The 23,994-nt window shown below is 31.8% G+C and overlaps 1 long non-coding RNA gene across 1 annotated transcript; it reads left to right on the forward strand.

The window, feature by feature from the left end:
- The first annotated feature begins 1,480 nt into the window (after positions 1 to 1,480).
- Positions 1,481 to 15,878, forward strand: LOC127722143 (uncharacterized). The gene is made up of 2 exons (XR_007991681.1): positions 1,481 to 1,590; positions 15,060 to 15,878. It is a non-coding gene; the product is annotated as an uncharacterized LOC127722143 (long non-coding RNA).
- Positions 15,879 to 23,994: the final 8,116 nt, after the last annotated feature.

Genomic DNA, 23,994 nt, shown 5'->3' on the forward strand with positions numbered 1-23,994 from the left:
AATGGAGACTCTATCCAGACGACATAAATGTTTTGCAAGTCCCAATCCCCCAAAAATGGTCCCCCATTTCAGATTTTTTCTGAAAATCGAGCTTAACCAAGGTTTCCATGAGAGTGAACATCAGTTTGAATTTGAAGAGGCTCGGACAAGAAAGGAGACGCTATCCTGGCGACATTAATTGTATGTGCAATTTTTACAAGTCCCCTATGCGAAAACACCCAATTTGGCCTTTGTTAAAAACGGGCAGTACCACAATACCAAACCAGAAGGCTCCTAAGAGCATGTATCACTCACCTGTATTTCAACGCAGAAATCAAGATCTTTTACATAACAGGTTAGGTTAAATTTGACCTAGTGGTATCAGACAAGAAGATCTTGAAGAGATTATCTATAGGGTCCTAAGTTAAACTATGTCTATGGCGGTTACCTTGTTTGATTGATGGGGATACCACCTTAGGACCACCAAAGTTTGGTCCCAATTGCCCCATTGGTTTTAAACAAAAGATCTTTAAGTGATTTTCCTATAGGGTCCTATTTTTAACTATGTTTGGCAATGGGGGCCACCTTGGTTGACGGATGAGCTTATCTAATATAATTCTGAAAGAGGACCACATTATAACAATTCCACTAAAGTTTGGTCCAAATCGGCCAAGTGGTTCAGACGAGAAGATCTTTAAGTCATTTTCCCATAAGGTCCCATGTTAAACAATGTTTGGCTGTGGCAGCCATATTGGTTAGCGGATGGGGTCATCAGATAAAATTCTATAAGAGGATCTCATTATGATCATTCCGCCAAAGTTTTGTTCCAATTGGTCAATCGGTTTCAAACAAGAAGTGATTTTCCCATAGGGGCCTATGATTAAATATGTTCTTCTATGGCGACCATCTTGGATAACGGATGGGGTCATTAGATACAGTTCTGAAAGAGAACCAACTGACATTTTTGGCAGATTGGAACCAACAGAGAAGTCTTTGTACATCATCGCCGCTATTTATAGAGTTGTCTTCTAATAGTACGACGAAATGGTCTTATAGCGTAATCAAATAGTCTATTAGTATATAATTAAATGACACCTCGTGGTATAAGAAAATGGTAGCTTGATATTAAAATATGTCTTCATAACATAGTAATATGACAGAATAGTATTGTAAAATGACAAATCAGTATGAAAAGGTAGCTTCATGTTATATCCAGATGTCTTCATGGTATTAAAGAATTTCTTCATGACAAAATAGTATGAAAAGGTAACTCCATGTTATATCAAAACGTATTTATAGTACATGAATTTATCTTAGTGATATAGCAAATTGAAAGAGTAGTATAGTCAAATGTCGTAGTAGCATAGAAAATTTGCTTCATGTTATATATCAACCCTTAATGATATGATTATCGTTTTCATAAGGCAGCTGTGGCGTTCCATAGTACCACTACGTTTTGATATGGCAAAAACAAAACACTTCAACTTGGCCTATTTTTATTGTACGCAATAACATAAAGGTTTCCGGAAAGAGTTGACAACATTTCACTTGTATATATATTTGCAGAAACGAAAGCAAAAGTTAACCAAGATATTTATAAACAAGAAATAGGTAAGCGATTTTGTTTTTTTTGGATATTGTTTCATCTATCTGGTCATGGGTTTTTTTGAATCTTGCAAAACCGTTTGATAACATACAGGAACCAGAACCGTTAATTACAATATATGCTGCTATTTGAATGTTTTTACAAATTTGAAATAGAAACGAACTATTATATCATTTTTCTTTTGTAATAAACGGTTTTGTTCATCTAATATGGAATCATAATTATTATAATTAAAAAAAGACCTGTCCCCCAAAAAAATAAAAATGCCTTATTCAAGTTCTGAATAAATTAAACAACCAAATACCTGATCCCACCACCACACTAGTTAATCGATCGATCGTTGTATTCATAACATTTAACGGTAAATATTTCATGAATATTCAGGTCAAACTTATTTAATCGAGGCAGCTAGGTCACTTAGTGTGCAAACTTAACAATGATACACAGCTTATAATTTGATACTACAGACACAGGTTATATATATCTAATAGAATAGAATAGAATATTTTTATTTCCGAAATTACAGGGCCAATAAAGGGCATAAAATCAGATACAATTGATTTACATAATTGGTAACAACAACAATGATAGTCACTTGTAAATATATATTAAGTATATTAGCATTGGTCAGAATCAGAGCCAAAAACCACATATATATTGTGAATAAAAGAATAAAATTACATTATATGCATTCATTCTCAAATCATTTACTTGACTTAGTGTCAATATTCATACCTGATCTCCTTAATTCAAAATAGTCACAAATATAACAGCCCAGTTTTTCCATAAGAGTTACATTTTCTTGGGTCAAGAGCCATAACAATTTAGAAGATTTATTAAAATTTTTAAAATTATAACAATTGTTAGAAATGTATTGAAAAAAATTCTTCCCTTTAAATATCATAAAGAGGGCATTCTAACAAAAAATGAAGCTCATATTCAACTTCACCAAGTGAGCAATTTGAACAAAGACGCTCAGATCTTTCTATATATTTTTTTTGAATATCTGTCTGTCTCAATTTTTAAAGAGTGAGCGCTTATTCTTAATTTACAAATTGACTGTCGTTTTTTAAAATCCTGTAGTTCTAAATATTTTTCTTTTTTAAAACAATGTTTTATATAAAAATAAGTACCAAGCTTCCCTTTTTCAGAGTTAATTGTTTGATACTTCAGTCTATTCCAAAATGTTAAATAACTTTCATATTGTTTATTTTTAACATACTGACATAAAGAACCAATTGATTGGTCAAAATTTAGTAATTCAATCTCTCTCTGAATATAATCTATACTAGAGTACCATGTATTTACATTAGAAATATGTAATTGTTTACAACATATGAATGCATCAAATAATACTCCTTCTTTCAAACCTACCAGTCTATGACAATATTTTTACATTGATAAAATTATAGTACAATAAATAGGAAATCTACCAAGCTCTGACATCACAGCTATGTTACTGGACTTTCTGTTTACACCATGAATATATTTCATAAATTTGTTATGAGCTTTTTCAGAAGAATCCTGACCAAAAACTTTTTCTAATATATAATCATTATCTTTTTTACAAGCAGCTGAACCAGTACGAACCATTCCCCATATTTAACTGCCATATAATAGTATGGGTTTAATTGTATGATCATAAAGATATAAAAAAGTGGCAATACTAGGGTTAGATGATGACAAGCATCTCTGTAGCTTAAAACATGCTTTTAAAGATTTGTTGTATAATTCATCTTTACACTGTAAATGTAATTCCAAGATATCTATATAATTTTGCACATTCAATCTCTTTACATCCAAAATGTAAACAGCATTTTAAAAATGTTCCTGGCTTGTTAAAAACTATACTTTTTGTCTATTTTAGATTAACATCAAAACACCATTCTAAACAATATTCATGTAACATATTAATTCTCTTTTGCAAACCTTCCTGTGTTTCTAAAAAAAATACTACATCATCAGCATACATAAGACAATCTACTCTACGGTTATTAATATTTACTGAATCAGGACATAATAAAAACTTGTCAGGTAGATCATTAATAAATATTTTGAAAATATTTGGGCTTAAAACATCACCTTGTCTAACCCCTATAAATGATTTAAAACATGGGGTCATTTCATTATCAATTTTAACACAGAGGTCACTTTTATTATACATATCTTTAATGATAGAATAAAACTTTCCAGTAATATTGTTTGTTAATATCTTATATCTGATACCCTCATGAATCACTTTATCAAAAGCCTGTTTAAAATCTACAAAACAGGCAAACAGTTTACCCCCCTTTTTACTAATATATTTATCAATAATGGTTTTTAAAAAACATGATCAGATGGTCTACATTTTTTTGAAAATCCAATTTGACATGGATTAATCAATGATTCTTTTACCAAAAAATGATCTAGTCTGATATTTAAAACAGAGTTAAATAATTTACCCACACAAGAATTAATGGCAATGCCACGATAATTATCTGTTTTACTTGGATCACCAGACTTAAAAACAGCAGATAAATAAACTGATGACCACTGCATTGGATATTTACCAGATGAAAATACATGGTGAAAAAGTTTCTGAATTAAAGGATTTAGAACTAAACTTCCTGCCTTTAGCATCTCATCAGGTATACCACCCAGACCTGATGCCTTACCACTTTTGAGTTTACATATTTATTCAAATATTTCTTTAGTAGAGAATCTATAATCTAATTCACAGGAAGTGTTTTTCCATATTTTCTATTTTAGAATTAATTTCTTTAATTCTTGTCTCACTGATTGATAGAGATTTATTCAAACCTGAAAAATGATTAAACGAGGTTTCTGGTTTAACTAACTAACTTTTCTTTACTATCATCTGTAGACTCCTTTAAAGAATTAATAAGTTTCCAGTATTGTTTTGGATCAGAATCTCTTAAATTATCAAGACTATCCAGGATGGACTGTTTAAATGTGCGCATTTTATATTTACGCAATTTATTATATTCTCTGTAGCATTTATAATATGAACCTCTGATGATAGGATCATACGGAAATTTTGACAATAATTCACCTTTTGATACTAGAGTTTTCTTCTTCACACCTAAATCAGAATCAAACTATTTACAATTAGGTCTTCGTTTTTTAGATGATTTATTGCGAAAAATATTTGCCTTTGAAGCAGCAACATTTATAATATTTAAAAATCAGAAACTGCTCTCTCTGAATCTTCATTGTCATAATCATGATTCATAAAATTATTTAAAAGAGTTTTGCAAACAGGGTGGCAAAGTGCATCTTGAAATTTACTGGTTGATGATTTTGTCCACTTATAACCACCTAGAAATGCATGCATTTAAAATTTATTAACAGATAAATGTGAAGAATAAGTTGCTAAAATTCCAAAAGACAACTTACAATGACAATCTGAAAAATTTGGGATGTAATCTGATATTTTGAAAGATAAAATTTTAGGTAAAAGTCCTTCTGAAACAATAGAATAATCTACAACACTAGATCCTGTGGGTTTATGGCATGTAAATTTACCATACAAATCACCCAATACTCTTCCATTTAAAATTCTCATTTTTGTAAACATACATAAATCTAATAACTGTTTACCTCTAACATCAACCTTACTGTCATAACTATGTCTTACATCTTGAATAGTATCACAATCATAATCATCATATATAGGTGAATGAGTATCATAAACATCATTTTGTATAAAATCTGGCTCTGATCCTGACCGAGCATTCAAATCACCACATAATATAATATCTCCTAACTGTTTATATTTGCATGTTATATCCCTTTCAATATTGTCTAATACATCATCATCAGACTGATGTAAATAACTTGACATACTTGGAATTATATAGGCTAGACACAGAAATATATCATTTGTTAGATTAAAAATGTTCTTATTCAGTTTAATCCACTGATAATCTTTACTGGTATTTTGCAAAATTTTTATGCCTGGGCAGATAATATTCTTTATTAGTATACCGAGGCCCCCATAAAATCTTGAATTTGAGGACTGTGATCTACAAACTGGGGAAAAATTGTATCCCTCAACACTAATAGGGGTGTTATATCCCAAATGTGTTTCTGTCAATAGTATAATATCATGCTGAATGATCTGTTTTAGAAATGAGGGGTCGTGTAATTTATTGTAGGATTTAGAAATTAAGCTCCCAACATTTAAAACACAAGAAGATAAATTAGATAATAGAATATTTTTGTGCTTATTCATTACTTCAATTTAATATTTAAGAAATAGTGTTGTTAAAATGTGAACTAAAATATTCAAGTAATTTGGGAGAGAAAATAAAAACTTGTGTAATTCACAAGATGTTATATCAAATATACACACACACAAAAAAAAAAAAAAATCCCAAACAAATATGCTAAGTTGAAAACTAAATTCAAATAAAGTTGTACAATACAATGTATAGCTATAAATGTAAGTATATATTTGGCAGAAATTAACGCTTTGCCTTTAAATGTTAATATCCCCTGCGGTTATAATCACGATTGTCTCGAAACTGATGATTGTTCCCTCTTCCGCCTCTATACCGCTGGCCTCGGCCTCTGTTGTACATATACTGTTGCAAATCATCATCAGGCACAAAATCATTTGTATTGTCACGTTGGACTCTAGGCGGTGTATAATTGTATTGGTTAACGTTTCGTTTCATGGGAGTTCTCGGGGGGAGGCCATGAATCCTGTCAATGGTGTCTCTTATATTAGATGCCAACATTTTAGTGCCATTATATGAAAGATGATAATTATCCTTAGGGTCCAAATATTTTTGGAAAGCTCTCCCTTTAAATGCCATATTGCTATTGTCACATAGCTCTACATTTGATTTATTTCTGAATTCTTCTTTTGCCATCAAACTCAAAATCTGAGCTTTGTTGTTCAAAGACTCCTCGTCGGCTCTTGGGATTGGGAGAGATATTACTATTTTTGCATCTTCAAATTTCTCCCTAGCACGATCAATAATAGAACCTAGATATGCAATGCTGTTTTCATTTGGAGCAGTTCGAACAGCATTTGATAAAGAATGTAAAACTATAATATCCGGTGTAACCTCTAGCTCCTGTATAACATGACCAGTTTGCTCTAATGTGAATGCCTCATGTTTTTCTGCAGAGTATATCGAAGAAAGTTTATTTGGGTCAATCCCTTTAATGTTGGATGTACCAATTAAAACAACATGGTTTGTATTTCTTGTTTTAGGCTGTTTTAGTTTTACTTCCTTGAAATTGTTTGTATTGTCTTGATTCAAATGTAATTTTAGACTAAGTACTTCATCTACTTTGTGTTTCAAATTTTTGGATACTGAATCAAAAGCTGAAGCCATTCCTTCAATTTTACTGATCTTATCGTTTAACTTAGTTTGTAGATCAGAAATGTCACTTTATAAGTCTTTAATTGTCTTGTCCTGAGAATTTTTGTGTAGCTCCATTTGGGATTTTTGAGTTTCAATTTTAGATTTCCAACATTCAATATTAATGGCAGATTTGTTTTTAAATTCAATTACAGATGACTTTAGGAGGATATTTTCTTTTTCAAGAGAGACTATACGAGCAGCAAGTTTGTCATTATCACTTGTAGGTTTAAGTGTGGTAGTAATTGTATCTTGCAACATTTTAAAATTGTTGTTGTTTGTTTCTATAGATTGATTGTAATAATACTCCATCAATTGAAATTTTGAATTGAATAAATCAGATTGCTGCGTACAAATGTGTATCAATTTCTTCAGTAAGAGCACGCTTGCTTTTGGATCCAGATGGTACATTGAAATTTGTTGGTAAACAAGTTACAGGGTAGTCACAGTAAACACTAGTTAAGGTGATATCATTGTTTGAGATCAGATGTTCAACATCCATGTCCGCCATGTTTTTTTCCTCTCTACGCGTTCAGGTAAGTTAATATATAATGCTTGCAAGATTCAATTATAGGTCATAAAACCATTGTTAATTAGTGTTATTACCACTTCATTTCTTTAAATAACTATATTACTTTGGTGACAATCTTCAAATTCCGAAGCAATTAAGATTTTTACCGGCGCTCACTGGAGGCTGCAATTACAATTCAGGGGAGGTTATATGTAAACAAGACTTGAGTAGATCACATCACATTTTAAAAGAATCAAAAAGAGTAAAGCAATACCAATTTCTTAACATTCAATCATTTCATTCTAACTATTAAGGAATAAAACCACTAATTCATAGCCCCATTGCTTTCTATGTTAAATTCTGGTATTGCAAGTATTCAGCTTCTTAGTCTTAAGTTCAAATAAAGTGACATGTCAAAACTATACCTTATCCTTTAATTGTATATTAGAGAGCTCTGGTTCCCGAAAATTTTGTAGTACAATAACACGAACTTCTAATCTAAGCAACAGGGCAAATACGTCATATTCAAATTGCATAAATGTTTTTTTTTATTATCAAAAAGAAACTTTCAACGAGTGTTCTATTAAAATACTTCATTTCCCAAATAATATACTTATGGACACAGTTACAGCTGTACATACTAGGAACGACTTTATTTAGAATATGTACTACCTTCTGACCAGGCTCGAATAAGTGGTTCTTTACCTAAACTATAACATAAGCCTCTGGATATAGTCTTTCACTTAACTAGTCAATCAAATACAACAATGTACCTTGATTTTATGACAAAGGCAATCATTACAATACACAGTCCTTTCTTGCAAACTTATTATTAAGGTTCATATACGTTCGATTAGTGCAAACTGTTGGGTAACCTATATGTTTAAATTATTTTGACATATGATTTCAAGAAAAAAGCAAAGGTAAAATAGATAGGTCTCATTCTGCATAAACAAATTGTAGCTTATCTCGGGGGCCATTTCAATCTTTCTTTGGTAGGGGTGAGCAGCTGATACATTAAGTACCCCACCCTTTTCATATTTTTTGTTAATCAAAAATGTATATCCTCTATATATCAGTTAACAAAAAACAGACCTATAGATATATTTTCTTATTTTAGAATACTTATAAAACCTGATAAGCATTCGTTATGCACAAAAAGACATTTCTGTCAACAACCTTATAAATATCAGCATTTTAGGAGAACCGGGGATTTGAAAATATTTCACACAATACAAATAAACATTGACAAAATTTGCCAATCTGACTTCTGTTTGTTTTTAATAAAGGATTATACTTCAACAATGAACATTGTTACGAACAAATGTATTTACAAGGACATACCTTTTTAATATATTGAAAAAAGTAAAAAATATAAAAAAAAAAAAAAAGTTTAGAACAGTATCTTCATTTTTAAATATTGTTTACATTTGTATTTTACATTTTAAATACTGAAAAACGAGAAAAAAATATTTGTTTTTTTTTATTCATGAAGATGCCCTTCGTCTCGTCTGAGACTCAGTGGGAATAACAGTTTCACAGAATCAGCAATCAAAATCATCATTCAAGGCTGCTGGTGATACAATTTTTGTGATTTTACTTTTTTCTATTAAGAGTCCTCTAAAAGAGGGACGAAAGATACCAGAGGGACAGTCAAACTCATAGATCGAAAACAAACTGACAACGCCATGGCCAAAAATAAAAAGACAAACAGACAAATAATAGTACAGATGACACAACATAGAAAACTAAAGACTAATCAACACGAACCCCATCAAAAACTGAGGGTGATCTCAGGTGCTCCGGAAGGGTAAGCAGATCCTGCTCCACATGTGGCACCCGTCGTGTTGCTTATGTTATTAAAAATCCGGTAAATAGTCTAATTCGGTAAGTCACATTCGTGAGCAGGGAAGGGTATTGTAGTTACGACATAAGGAACATATCCGATATCATCTGTGAAACGGTTATTCCATAACGGTCAACTAACTCGTGATGGCGTCCGTAAAATTTACGAAGGGATGATTTCAACTTCACCATTTGGAACTCTTGGCTTAATAGCTTCCTTGTGAGCAGCAATCCTCTATCAAGGAAATCATGATAGGAAACACAAGCCCGGGAATATCGTATCAATTGGGAGATATATACTTCGTATGCAGGCGCTGCTGGAATGTTGCTACATAGAAATGGAAAGTTTACAATTGGGAAGCTGAAATCGTCTCTTTTGTCGTATAGTTTTGTTTTCAACCGACCATCATTGTCAATTTCTAGATGTAAGTCAAGATATGAGGCAGACTTAACTGTATCTGTAGTATCCTTTATCTCTAGTTCGATGGGATAGATTCGTTCAACATAGTCACCAAATTTTGTATTGTTTAGTGAGAGAACATCATCTATATAGCGGAACGTAGAGTTAAAGGATATTGATAACTTCTTATTTATCTTCCTATGAAGTCAGCCTCATAATAATAAAGAAACAAGTCGGCAAGAAGAGGGGCACAATGTGGTGTCTGAAAGGTTTTGTGAATAAATTCTGATATTATTTTCTTTTCCTCATCAGTTATACAAAATGAATTTTACTCTGGATTGTAACTTAAGTTCAATGCACAGATAACATCGACTGCTTTGACAGTTACTATTTTGAAATTCTCTAAAGTAAACTTGTTCCTTTTGTAGTATGTATTACAAAAACTATAGATATATGTTTGAGGTAATCCTCAGTAAACAAAACTGTTTCTTTGTATTCAATTGTCCTTCGATTAATGGTCTCCTCATTCTTTGAATTCGACCAATTTTAAACGTTTTCTCTAACTTATCCAAATAATCATAATCATTAAACAGAGAGATGCCATCTTCTAGATTTCTATTAGTCCGATTCAAAATATTATTCGAGTTACAGGGATCGTGAATCTGTCGAACTCTGACCAGTCGAATAAGAAATGAAAAACAATAAAATATTCATATAAATGAAAGAAAGAAAGAAAATTCGCACAAGGGTAGCTGCTGTTAGTAGAGAAATTATTGTACCCTCGAGTTTTTATGTTATACAACATGTCTAATAAAAGATTCAGACTATTAATAGCTTAATACAATAGAGAATGGAAAGTCTTTAGTTTACATAAAAGGTTTAGACATATAGTTTCAGTAAAACTTATTATGCAAAATATCAAAGTACTGTTAAATATGCTTGCTTATATGTGAAAAAAAATCATTCATAGTACATGAATGTTGTGTCAGTGGCCCGGATGTATGTTTTATATAATCATAATGTTTTCTAGTATATGAAAACTTCGATAGAACAGTCAAAGTACGAATTGTATAAAACAGGGGTATAAAACCACTGATCGGTTTTATGACATTCATATTCAAGTATTTCAAACGAATTTTTATTTGATAAAATATTCATTCTTTATGATATTAACTTGTAAAATGAACCAATACCTGTCTTTAGAGAGATTCGGATGTTCATTCAACAGTTTGACAATCGTATATCTATATTGCAGACCATGACCTGGAACCATAACTGTTAGATCTGCACACACTGTTGATCTGTAAATACAATTTTATTTTTATTTCAATCACTTGTTAAACCATATAAACTGTTATTGACATTTAAAGGTAAGGAAAAGTTGAGGTTTCAACAACAACAAAAAATTGTAACAAGGAAATATTTGCACTTCACTTTACACCTGGAACAATTCAGTCTTAAAAATTTCTTTGTTTACGCTACTTTTGATTTTGCTAATTGAGTGTTCAGCAATTTTTATTTCTTCTCTCCCCCACTATATTTTCAAAAACCAACCTGTTTGTTTCCTGTATATCCTCATTTTCAAAAAGGTCGGCCAATGAAACCAGACCATCTTGCAAGGTGGATGATTCTTCAGGTGTTATGTCAAACAAATACTGTGAGCCCGACTGAGAGTCTGCAAAACAAATTTCTAAAAACTTTTATTTGTAATTACATTTATAAGTAACCGAAAACAAATAGTTTGTGTACTCTCTCAAAATGATAGTGATACGAATTATTGCTTTTCATATCTAAAATTAATACTGATAGCAGAGCTCCAGATAAGAATTCACAAATTGGTGTTTTTATCCACCATTTTTTTATGTAATTGGGTGATAAAGTTTTTTAATTGCATTATCAATTCCAATTCACCCCTCAAGCAAATATCAAATTGGGGTTTTCACCACCAAGCTCCTTAATGTATTGGGTTTTTTCATCAACACAATATTGAATATTTAGGCATGTTATAATCACATTATATCACCCCCAGATGTTTCCATCTTAAATGTGTTTTATTTCTTTGTATATGTGCTTAGCTGTTTTATTTGGTTTATTCACTGACGAGCAATTGTACGTTTAATTTGTGTCCCGTTTTAAACGTTCTGTCAGTTTTGTATTTTCTCAAAACTTATGTAAACTGCAGCTGGTGTCACTAGTTGGACAGTAACTAATTGCCTTTCTAGATCCCATATGATCACCCTACAGTTTATAGTTGTGGTAGGTGTTGCTAAGTGTTTAGATTTTTATGTAATATATGTGAAATTTAGGTGCTGTAAGAAAGTTTTGCCAGTCCTTTCACCTATTTGCCAGATCTACTTTTTAATAAAAATAAAAAGTAGTTCCCAGATTTAAGATATACCCCAAAACCTTGAGATTTATAGGGTGGTTTAATGATGGAGACCACATTAAACTTAAATTTACAAATAATTCTGCAACATCAAGTAAATAAATGACAATGTTATACTGCACTTGCCAATAAGACAACTATCTTAAGCATCCAGAACAATTAGACCAAAACAAAGAAAGTGTCAAGCTGCATAATTTGACGTAAAAAACGGATATGTGTATTCATTCATCAACTAAAATGAAAAAAAATAATATATAAACTGTTTTTGTTTAATTCAATTTACATAAATCTGGGTTAAGTTGTCCCTTATCAGAACTTTTGGTTTCCGATGCTTTCCAACTACATAGCATGTCATAATTGATTTGGCCTTTCACTTTTCCCAACTGATTTCGTTTTTGACGAAACCCCGTGTTTATCGTTCTATAGCAATGTTCTTGTTAAGGTACGCAAACACGCCCGTGCGTTCAATATACGCTTCCTAAAATCACTAGCTGAGTCTTGTTATCATCATAATTTTCCCTCAGCTATCAAAAAGAAGCCGAAAACATGCTTCTATTCAATATTTGTATCGGACATTTACTTTCGTTTTAATTCATTGTATGTTATGATAAATCCCAAGCAATTCGAAAAAAATATGACAGCATGTCACACGCTTATTGGATAAACCCGAGATGATCGAAATGTTTTCATAAACACGTGTACCTTTTGAGCAACGGAAAATTCCAACAGGGACCCATTACAGATACTTGATGCAGGGCTCTATTTTAAGAACGAAAAGACATTTCCAATTATAAATATTATAAAAATAGATTTACGCGACGACTGTAATCAGATAAGGGTAAATAACGCAATCGATAGCGAATAAAAGCGTTAAGAACTCATGGTTTTGGCATATAATTGGGTTTTCCTTTGAATTAATTGGGTTATTGAACCCTGCAATGGGCAATTGCATTGGGTTTTTAATTATTTGTATTGCGTGATCACGCAAATACGCAGCTTATCTGGAGCTCTGCTGATAGTAATATTAAGTATGTTTATATAAAAAGTAAAAAAAAACTACTATTTGGTTTGACTAATTTTTTCTCGTTACTCAATTTTTTCTACGAATATAAAACTGCCTTCTTTCCAGTCCCCGATTTCAGTTCCTAATGCAGGATAATCTACAAAGGAACACAATATTCCACAGTGAGCTTGTCTATGCCATATCTTATCTTGCTTTATATGTGCTTTCGCAAATGTTGGTGCATTATTATCAACTTCAATTTAATTAAGTCTGATCATGTGACTTACATTTCTAAACATTTGCGCATATGGATAAACATGATGATTTCCAACAAACTGTCTGTTTTTAAAATCTAATTTTCACAGCAGTCTGATCCAACAATACTTAACTCACATCTCGATTAAAGCATATCAAAATAACAGCAAAATGCACAGATATCAAAATATCCGTATAAATATCTATCGACAACAAGTTCGTAGTCAAGATTAATTGCTGGTGCTTGTGTACAAAATTTCTACATATGCCAGGGTTGGGAAAAACCCGGGTTGTATGAGTATTGCCCAGCCCAGTGTGAAATACTGGTAATACTGGGTAATATGAAATAATGGTCTGAAAGTATTAAATTGACATTCATTTAATAACTTTTGTATTGTAAAATTTAAAGGAGATTTTCTAAAATAAATATTTTATTTCCAGATCACACTGTCGCATTTCCACGCAGTGTGAACCTTAAATGCGAATAGTAACTATGATTTTGCACATAACTTAATAGTATTAACATCAAAATGAATGCACAAACCTGTGAAATTTCAAGTCGATATTACAAAAATTTCATGGAAAACTTTTAACCTAATTGAGGCTCGATTCAGACAAAGTATACGTGATTAACGTACAGGCAGACCAGACAACAAAACATTATACACTATTTGCCCTTACTGTACCCTATTGGAGGCTAGACATAAAAAATAACCCAACATGTTTCAATCTCGTGTTTGAAATTAAAAGGAAAATATGGAAAATCCCTTGTGCTTACACATATATGTGTAAATATCAGGTAATTGAGAAGAAAGGATAATAAACTCTGTATGTATACAAATATTACCATGTTCATCCTCATAATTCAATAAATGCGTTAAGGACTTTTGATCAAGCTTGGAAATCGGCATATCAGCCTCAGAAACATCATGTTTGGTATTTAGTTCTTCCAGGTGCTCATATTGACATATAAAGCTATCAGTGTCACACTTGCTGTTAGACCTGTCATTGAAACTACTGGTAATGAAATTTCTGTGGTTTTAACGTCACCAAATCAACCTTGATATTTTTCATCTTCTGGTACATTAGTATAGCACCTTTTTTCAGGTCCGGCTCCTCATCACATTCATGTTTAGTAACAACACAGTCACAATAATCACATCTTGCTTTTCCAATAAATTCGTCACATTTTAAACACTCTCCTCTATTTACCCCTTTGATATCTTTCCTCGAGTAGCTAATTGATTTTTTTCCTACATGACAACATTCTCAGCACAAACGTAATTGACATGTTATTGATATATAATGTCATTGATTACATAAAGAAAAGGAATGAAATTGATTGTAATAAATAACTTTGGCATGCTATTGACACAGGTCTGATAGAGAGCTTTGAAAACCAAAACTTCAAACAAAGTCTTGCACAAATTTAACTCGGGCTGATCTTTGCCGAAGTAAAAAAACCTTATAGTCCATTTAATAATTCAACAATTTTTTATATTTGTGTTATAAATATTTTAATGTTCTCTTATTTTTTTCTTATTAAAACATGCCAGTCCAGACTAATTGATTGATTGGTGGGTGTTTAACGGCACTTTTCGCGCTATTTTATGGCGGTCTGCAAGTCTAGAACGTATTCAGCAATATCTTTAATTATGTATTATGTTCGCTTTGATGTATCTTTTGATTATTCCAGCCGAAGATAAAATTGAAGAATTCAAATGGAATCGGATCATGTTGATAATACAATAAGAGAAAAACTTGATCGAAGCGTCTTCCACCCTGACAGAAAGCATGGTACCACTGAGCCCGGTGTTGGTGATATTTTGGACAGAACTCTGCATTTATCTACCTTAGATAATGAAAAGATCAATTCTCAAAAAAGGATAACAAATTTCAAAAATGGAAACCTGCCTACAATCTCCGATAGTGACGAAATTCAAATCACCGAGGAGAATGAAAATATTGATATCATCTGTTCAGTTATTAATAAAAATCAAAATATCAAGACAGAGGAAGATATTCAAGAGAAAGATTTTGAGGGATCGTTCGACTTTTCTTCAGATTATGTTCTTTTATCAACACGGAACTCCACCGATTCTCCGAGTAATGTAAACAATAATGGGAATGCGATTCTTCGACTACTGAATATAACACCTACAACGATTCTAATATGTTTTGGTGCTGGACTAATAGCAATGATTGTTTTCAAAAAGTAAATCTGATCAGCAGGATACGACTTAAAATGAAAAAAATATCGACCACAATTATAACATTTATAAAATATATTTACTTCATATTGAAATATCACTTTGCTTGTTTTATACCGCGAATCATTTATTTCATATAACGCATACAACATTAAAAGTCCAAAGTGTAAAAAGCAGCCATGACATTTGTCATACTACAGCTTTTCCTTATCGGAGAGTTTACTTCTGTTTGTAAGCTATAAGCAAGAAAAATAGATGCTCTTACATGTTTCTTATGAATAATATATTTTTTTGTATAACGTTAACATTGTACTGATATTATATACAATGTATCCATAGTTGCGCTTAACAAAGACGTAATGTATCATGTATTATGCCAGGAAAACGAAGTGTTTTGTTCCTTTGACAAACCGTCTCTTCTCGCTACATCATAACAATATTCAACAATTTTTTCAAAATTATATGGAAGTTCTATGATGTTGTCGGTAAACAATCGTCAAACCTATAGGTTGCACTTTGTAAATACAGCTGTTTCTCAAACCACGCCTCTTTTGAGGAGATATATAATATTCATAGATATGTTAATTTGTTAATGTACTGGTTCCCATTTATGATCTCTGTGTTTCATCTCATAGAGACATCACTTGGGAATGTAACCAGTATAGAAAAACATGGTAGCGCCTAAATTTTAATTCTTAGGAGGTCCAAATATGAAGGTAAGGGTAGTATAGAATTTTAGTATAAGTTTAAACTCTTAGAAGTTCAGGGCATATAAATGTTGAAAATATGAATGTTGGAATGATTAACTACTAAACAATACATTTATAGTATTCTAAAATGCTTTCAATTTGTTATCAGAATAGTTTCAAACATGTTTTAGACATTTCATGTCAGAAAACATGCACATAGGGTAAGCTGGCAATGGTTAAAGTCTTGTTTTCAAATTCTTTAAAAAACTGAAACAGGGGTAGGGGTATAAAATTTACTGTAAAAGGAAACTAAGAGTATATGCAGTGATTTCCTTAAGGCTATAATTCTGATAAATAAGTATTGTTGTGAGAAAAGGTTTAGAAGGTTTTCTATTTGAATAAATGTTTGTATAGGTTGCACTTTGTAAATACAGCTGTTTCTCAAACCACGCCTCTTTTGGGGAGATATATAATATTCATAGATATGTTAATTTGTTAATGTACTGGTTCCCATTTATGATCTCTGTGTTTCATCTCATAGAGACATCACTTGGGAATGTAACCAGTATAGAAAAACATGGTAGCGCCTAAATTTTAATTCTTAGGAGGTCCAAATATGAAGGTAAGGGTAGTATAGAATTTTAGTATAAGTTTAAACTCTTAGAAGTTCAGGGCATATAAATGTTGAAAATATGCCGCACAGCCCTATATTTTGACCTTTGAATAAAATAGTAGTGCATATAAACTTTCCGTTCTGGGATATAATTTTTCACGAAACTTCATAGTAAAAGTGTCACAGTTTTACCTGCAAAGGGAGTTCCTATGGGAAATTGCATTGTCCATATATACAGAAATGCAACCTATAACATATATCATAAAAATCGCCACAATAGTAATCTGCTTTTCAGTAGTGGGAATAGTGTAAAGTCAAGTTCTATGATGTAAACCACAAACCCTTTCTATCAGCAACAATATTCCAAAACGGAGATCTTGCTAAACAATATTCAAGGAAAATAATAAATTTCGGCTAGTTACTGGTATTGTCTTGTAATCCGGATGATTATTTGTATGAAATTAAGACACAGGTCAAGTTTTTACTTTAGAAAATGGATTACAATGTCACAAACCATACGATACAGGTAAAGTTCGATTTGGTTGATTGAAACGTTGGCCTTTGAAGAGTCAGGCCCTCAACTTAGCCTAAAAGTTATTACCGGATACTTAAAATACATTTTTGTACCACTTGATCATGTTGATCAAATCTTTTGAAATGTGAATGCAATATCATTGATCAGAAAATACGGGTTAGGTTCGATTTTGATGATTTTTATACACACATTTAAAGAGTTAATCCTTTAGTAACATTCAATTTGTTTAAGTCAGGTTGCGAATTCTAGTTGAAATTAAATTAAATACCGTTTTGCCTAATGTTTTTAGATTTAAATACATAAAATGCTTACGCTTCTAGAGATCCAGGAGTTGGTTTCACAAAAAGACTTATGACTAAGATTAATCGTAAGTCATGAACAATTCAGTATACTTACGATCAATCTTAGTCGTAATTTTTTTTCGAGAAACCGATTGCTGTAACACAATGCTATCAATCGTAAAATACAGTTATATTACGTTTGAATTTTTGCTTTGGATAACACCAAAATTATTTGAAAGCGGGAGTATTTGTGATCACTATTTTATTTACATATAACTCTAGTTAGTGTTTATTTTTGATTCTGCGATATATATCATCAATTTGTTTAACTTCTAAAGTACAATAGTTTTATCTTTTACCTTACAAGTTTGTTGAAAAAATATAAGTAAATAGTATTGACATGCTTACACAAGAAGCAACTGTGAACATCTAAATGTCGAAAAAGCCATACGACTAGATAAAATAGACAAAACGTAGAAAGTGTTACAAAACGTGAAATATAATAATTCAGCAATTAGAAACCGGAAACAATATTTAAGTAGAACACACTCGTAATACAAGGACTGATATAAGGATTTCTAGCAGAGTAATCGTTCTATGTAATATGCGTATGACCTCCTTGTATGATTGGTCGCAACAGATAAACTCGATCGGCAAATTAAAGTCCGGGATGTAAAACTCTGTGACAACATTATCCGGAATTTTTACACTTATCTTACATACTGGCATTTATTTTTATATTTGTGATATGTAGTATATGTACATTTGAAATTCATAATATGCAACATGATAATTTTGAGTTTTGCATTGTAATTTGTTAATTGTCTTACTCTGTTGAATACTTCTAAATATAATCAGTTTGCTGACAAGAATCAGAATCTTTTTTTCTATTTTGAGAGCAATATCAAAGTACTTTGTGTATGTTGCATAATCATGGGTATTAATAACGGAAGCCAGTAAATTCATATCTTAACTATTTCGTACCAATGCTATTTTGTATCCAGATTCACCATTTCGTCATGTTCGTACCTAACATTTTTAATTTGTAACAAATATTTGTAAGTTGTTTCAACATTACAACACTTGTTTTAAGATGATTTTGATTGAAAAAAAAACAACAGTAGCTTTCACTTTTGTGTTGAAATTTTACCGGTTGAAAATGTTGATTATTCGATGATTTGTTTGGAAATTTTGTTTTTAAATGCTCTTCTATCTTAAGTCATTTGACGTTCCAACTGTTTTAATACAAGCCATATAAAGACAAAACGCGCATTTGGCGTACCGAATTACAAACTTGGTAACTTGATGTGTTTCAAAAATATATGGGTCAATAGATGCCACTTCTATAGAGGTTCCATTACGACGAGTATCACCAGCCCTGCAATCAATACTTTGTGTTGACATGAACTAGTATTGATATGTTCATGTTGTGTGAATTTACTTTTTATAAAATGAATTAATCATAACACTAGGTTTTTCCACCCCTTTAAGTCATATTTTGCACAAGTTTTCAGATGTTTTTGCTTTTTTAAGCTGTTAAACTTTGTGTTTGATTTGAACGCCAAATTGAGGAGTTATTGAACTTTATTCATTGAAAAAGCGACTGGCGTATCATACGCTCATGACGCAGCTCTTCATTATGATTATCTTGAAAACGCTAATTAATTCAGAGACACTTTTAAAAAAACTCTGTTAAAACTTGATCTACAAATATGATGAAATCGTGGGTAGACTCTTTATACGAGTTATTTTCCTTAATGCGATTTTTTTTCACTGTTTTAATTATAATTCGTAAACAGAAAATACGATCAGCAAAATCAGAATTTCAAATATATCATCATGTAATCATATATCTAAATTGAAATCTACTGATTATAAACAGGCCCTTGCATGACGATTTTTGCCATGTTTTTATTTTGTGCACATACTACAAAGTTTGATGGAAACTGATGCAGAAAAAAACATCAGCAATAATAGATCAATGCAGAAAAGAATTTTTAATCAGAATTAATACTCTTGTCTTTAACGTTGTAGAATAGCCATAGTTGAAATTGCACATGGCTCCTGTTGAGCGTCACAGGCTCTTTAGACGCTACTTATTTTAGGTAGCAGTTCACATTTCCGCCTTTTTTTTTGGTAGACTAACTTTGAAAAACGTCCGTACCGGATCAATAATTAATCGATTTCGTTTAAATATGTATGAAATATTTGTAACTGGATATTACGCAACATAAGTTAATCAATTTTGATTATTCTCCTTGTAAAAATATTCATTTATTTTGACTTTGTAAGAATTTACTCCAAACGTTCAAGTATTACTACAGGATAATATTAATAAAATTTGAAATAATTGAGAAAACCATGTTGGTCATGAGCCAGTGAGTCACAAATACAACAATAGACAGCTGTCGGGCTCTTGAAAATTATAATTATTAATTAATCATACATTGTTGTCAATATATTGGGATTCTATGTAACTGTCATGCACGCGAAAGGTTTAGCTAGCTATAAAACTAGGTTTAATCCTCCATTTTCTACATAAGGAAATGCCTGTACAAAGTCAGGAATATGACAATTGTTTTCCATTTGTTTGATGTGTATGAGCTTTTGATTTTGCAATTTGTTAAGAGACTTTCTGTTTTGAATTTTCATTGGAAGTCGGTATTTTTGTTATTTTACCTTTTACTTTAATTAACAAACACCTGCAATTTACACCCAATACTCCAAATTACGGAAGCAATTATGACATATGACAACTATGACGAGTTGCTTTTTTTATTGAGAACAGACCACACATGTTATCGGTTGTCCATTGACATATGGTGGACATTTAAGACTTCCGCATTGAGCTTTCACTCCGTATATAAGGTAACTTAACTCATTATTTTCTACTCCAGAATCAAGAAAGTCAACATTTGCATCAATGCAAATGAAAGTCGTCGTGTGAGCGTGCCCGTCGTCGTTACCAGAGAGATAACCTTGATACTCTTCTGTCCATCCGGGGAGGCACTTATTTCGGCCTGGAATCATTAAAACAGTAGAGTGTGCAGGTTTGCAAACTGCACAAGGCACATCCTTATCTAAGGAATTGGCACCCCAGAAATTATCTTGGTATTCTGCACCACGAAGTATTGCCATATACTTTTCACTCTGATGATTGCCCCCCAATACTTCATGAATCATACATAGTGGATTAGCGGACCCTCCTGTCGCTGCATAAGAAGTACCTGCGGTCTGACCTGTAACCAAATACACAACATAATGAGATGCCATTGCTTTTTGAAAAAAGAGACATTTTTCTAGCAACGTGCTGACTGATATAAGGGAGGAATTCATATAGTAATTCGGATTTGGTTGAAGAAATTCACTCTATAATAGCGGATTTGCTTGAAATGAATGTTTTGAAAAATTGATTCAAGTCGGTAAGACGAAAAATGATGAGATTTTTAATGACGAACACGAACTGATGATTGCAGCTCAAAAAGAAAATAACATGTGTAATAATCATTTTTAAACTTTTAAATACTCAAACATCGGCAAAACAAAATAAGTCAGCCATTTTGCTTTTATACAAATAGCGAGTGAAATAAAGTAGAAAAAGTTGAAAGAGGGACGGGAAACACATTTTTTATTATAATAATTCATTGGAAATAACGTTTTATCCCGTAATTCAAATGATTTGCATAGAAAAACAATTGTAGGCGTAATCACAGCAATAATTGAGAATGGTTCCTTAACAAATGGAAACATGATATATTTAAAAATACCTTTTAAAGTGTTATAATAATGTACGCCAGATTCTCGTTTCGTCTACACCAAAGTGTCGTAATAAATACATGACATAGACAAAATGCAGCCTAATTTAATTTTTGCTAATACTAACAAAGTAGCTCTCCGGATAGCAATTTTCGTGATCGTTATTTATTCGCTTTCAAATTGGAATCTAGATTTGGAGATCAACTTTTCGCTTATTGTCAAAATCTGTACATATTTTCTAATAAATTTTTTTCTCCATTCATATAATATATAATCGATATGTGAATAGACTCATTTCCCAATATTTAATGGTAGTGAAAAAAAGATAGATAAGGGAATAAACGAAAAGAACAAAATCAGCGTGAATAGAAAATAAGACAATCTCCTATTCCTATTAAGAAACAGGAACCCAATTCAATTTAGTTACCATTTTCCGTATTCCATGTGAATACACACGTTTATTCTGCAAATTACTGGAATTCTCTTTTATTGTTTACATAAATGTACGTACCAGAATAAATCAGCGTTGAATTAGTTCCACATGCCTTCTTACCCCATCTGACATAGGTTTGTTGATTTCCTTAAATATATACAAATTGTTCAGTTTTGTTGCCAAAACGTGTAGGAAACTCGGACGATATTTTACATTCTCATATTTGACATTTCGTAAAATAAAGACGTCGATCTTAATAGCAAGTTTTAAATAGTAAGATAATAGTAAGATGATACAAAGAGGCAGAAACAGTCGATAAAGGCATCACCATGGCCAAAGTAAAATATGAAAAGACAAACTTCACTCTACTAGATACTAAAAAGAAAAATTAGTTACTTAAAAATAACAATAATGCAGTAACATCTAAATCAGATAAACATTTATCACTTTACCTAAACACCTGCCATGTTTGAATGGGGTCTTAAATCTATATCTGTTTTTGTATGTACTAGGAAAAGAGAGGACAATTGTAAACACATGATTTCATGACACTGATCACGTTTTAAACGCTGTGTGCCAAATTACCATACATGGGATAACAAGGATATTCGAGTGCAACGAAAATCTCATGATACAATTTTGCTATGAATATGTTTTGAAAACCTTTAAATAGAAATGAATTATTTTTTTTGTCTGCCGCACGACGCATTGCGGGGGGACATAGAAATGCCAAGCGTCCGTCCGTACATCCGGTCTTGTTAGCGCTTTCAGGTGTACAATTCTTCCCAGATTTTTTTTATAGAAATCATATCATAGGACTATATCAGCAGTTTCGAAAATCAGTGCCGATCAATTAATGTTTTAAAGAGTTATGTCTTCGGAAATTGCATTGCATTTGGTCTCAAGCCGACATTTCCCTCAGATGTCTATAACTAATTTTAAAGATTTTTTTTTGTTATTGCCATTGGACAAATGAAATATGTGCAAGGCGGGGGACATGGTAACATTGTAATACATGTATTTGATTTTTCTTAAACTAGATACACATAGAATTAATAAAACTGTAATCCATTTTGCTTAACAGATGATAAATAAGATAAGGTAATGATTACCTTGATGATTTATTTTCTCCTCCTTCAACTGCCTGGTTAGATCCTGTACTTTTGCTTCAAGCATTTCCATACGATGCAAAAGAGCATCCGGATCATTAAGCAAAAGTCTCTTCTCGGCAGTTTTTGCATCATTTAGTGAACATACGTTAAAAAAAAGGAAAGTGACACAAAGGAACACTGATACCATATTGCCAGTTCTATTTATTGACAATCTAACATGATTTTCTGCAAAGGTGAAAAGGTAAGATATAGAACAAGATAGCATTATTACATTTAATAGAACGGGCGATTTTCATGTAAGAAGTATAAGGTTAGGTTCTGCCAACATGGTTTAAAGAATAGATAAGTTTATGTGCAGAAACAATGAAATCTTTATCATTGTGAAAATATATAGACAGAAAAATTTCGTAAAAAGTACAGAAGAGTTGCCCTTTAACGTACATACCAATATCTAAGATATGTTGTACGTTTTTATATCTTGACATGACTTGTGTTACTTTCACTAGACGTCCTTTCAGTCGATTTGTGTGGATCTTGGGTGATAGTGAAATAAATGGCGACTCAATCTGTTTATGGAAATTATATTTCAGTAATTTATTATTGTCTGATCTCAAGACAGTAATACATATTTACCTTATAAAAAAAATTGTGGTACTTCCACTTCTAATACATTCATAAATAGAAAAAAAGTATGAAAGTTAAACTAAAGTGAAAGCTTACGTGATGTCTATTTTAAACAATGCATAGCAAGAAACACTCACCCTGTCGACGCACATGGTGTCGCACCTTTTGAAATTCATCGGATACCCTGAGTTTTTTGTTTGTTACCTTGATTTGTAATAAAAATTGTCATAGAAAATAAAATAAAAAAAAATACCGAAATCCAAGGCAAATTCAAAACGGAATGTTCCTTATCAAATGGCAAAATCAAAAGCTCAAAAACATCAAACGAATGAAAAAAAAACTGTCATCTTCTTGACTTGGTACAGGCATTTCCTTATA

Source organism: Mytilus californianus, unplaced genomic scaffold, assembly GCF_021869535.1.
Source record: "Mytilus californianus isolate M0D057914Y unplaced genomic scaffold, xbMytCali1.0.p SCAF_12, whole genome shotgun sequence".
Classification (NCBI taxonomy): domain Eukaryota; kingdom Metazoa; phylum Mollusca; class Bivalvia; order Mytilida; family Mytilidae; genus Mytilus; species Mytilus californianus.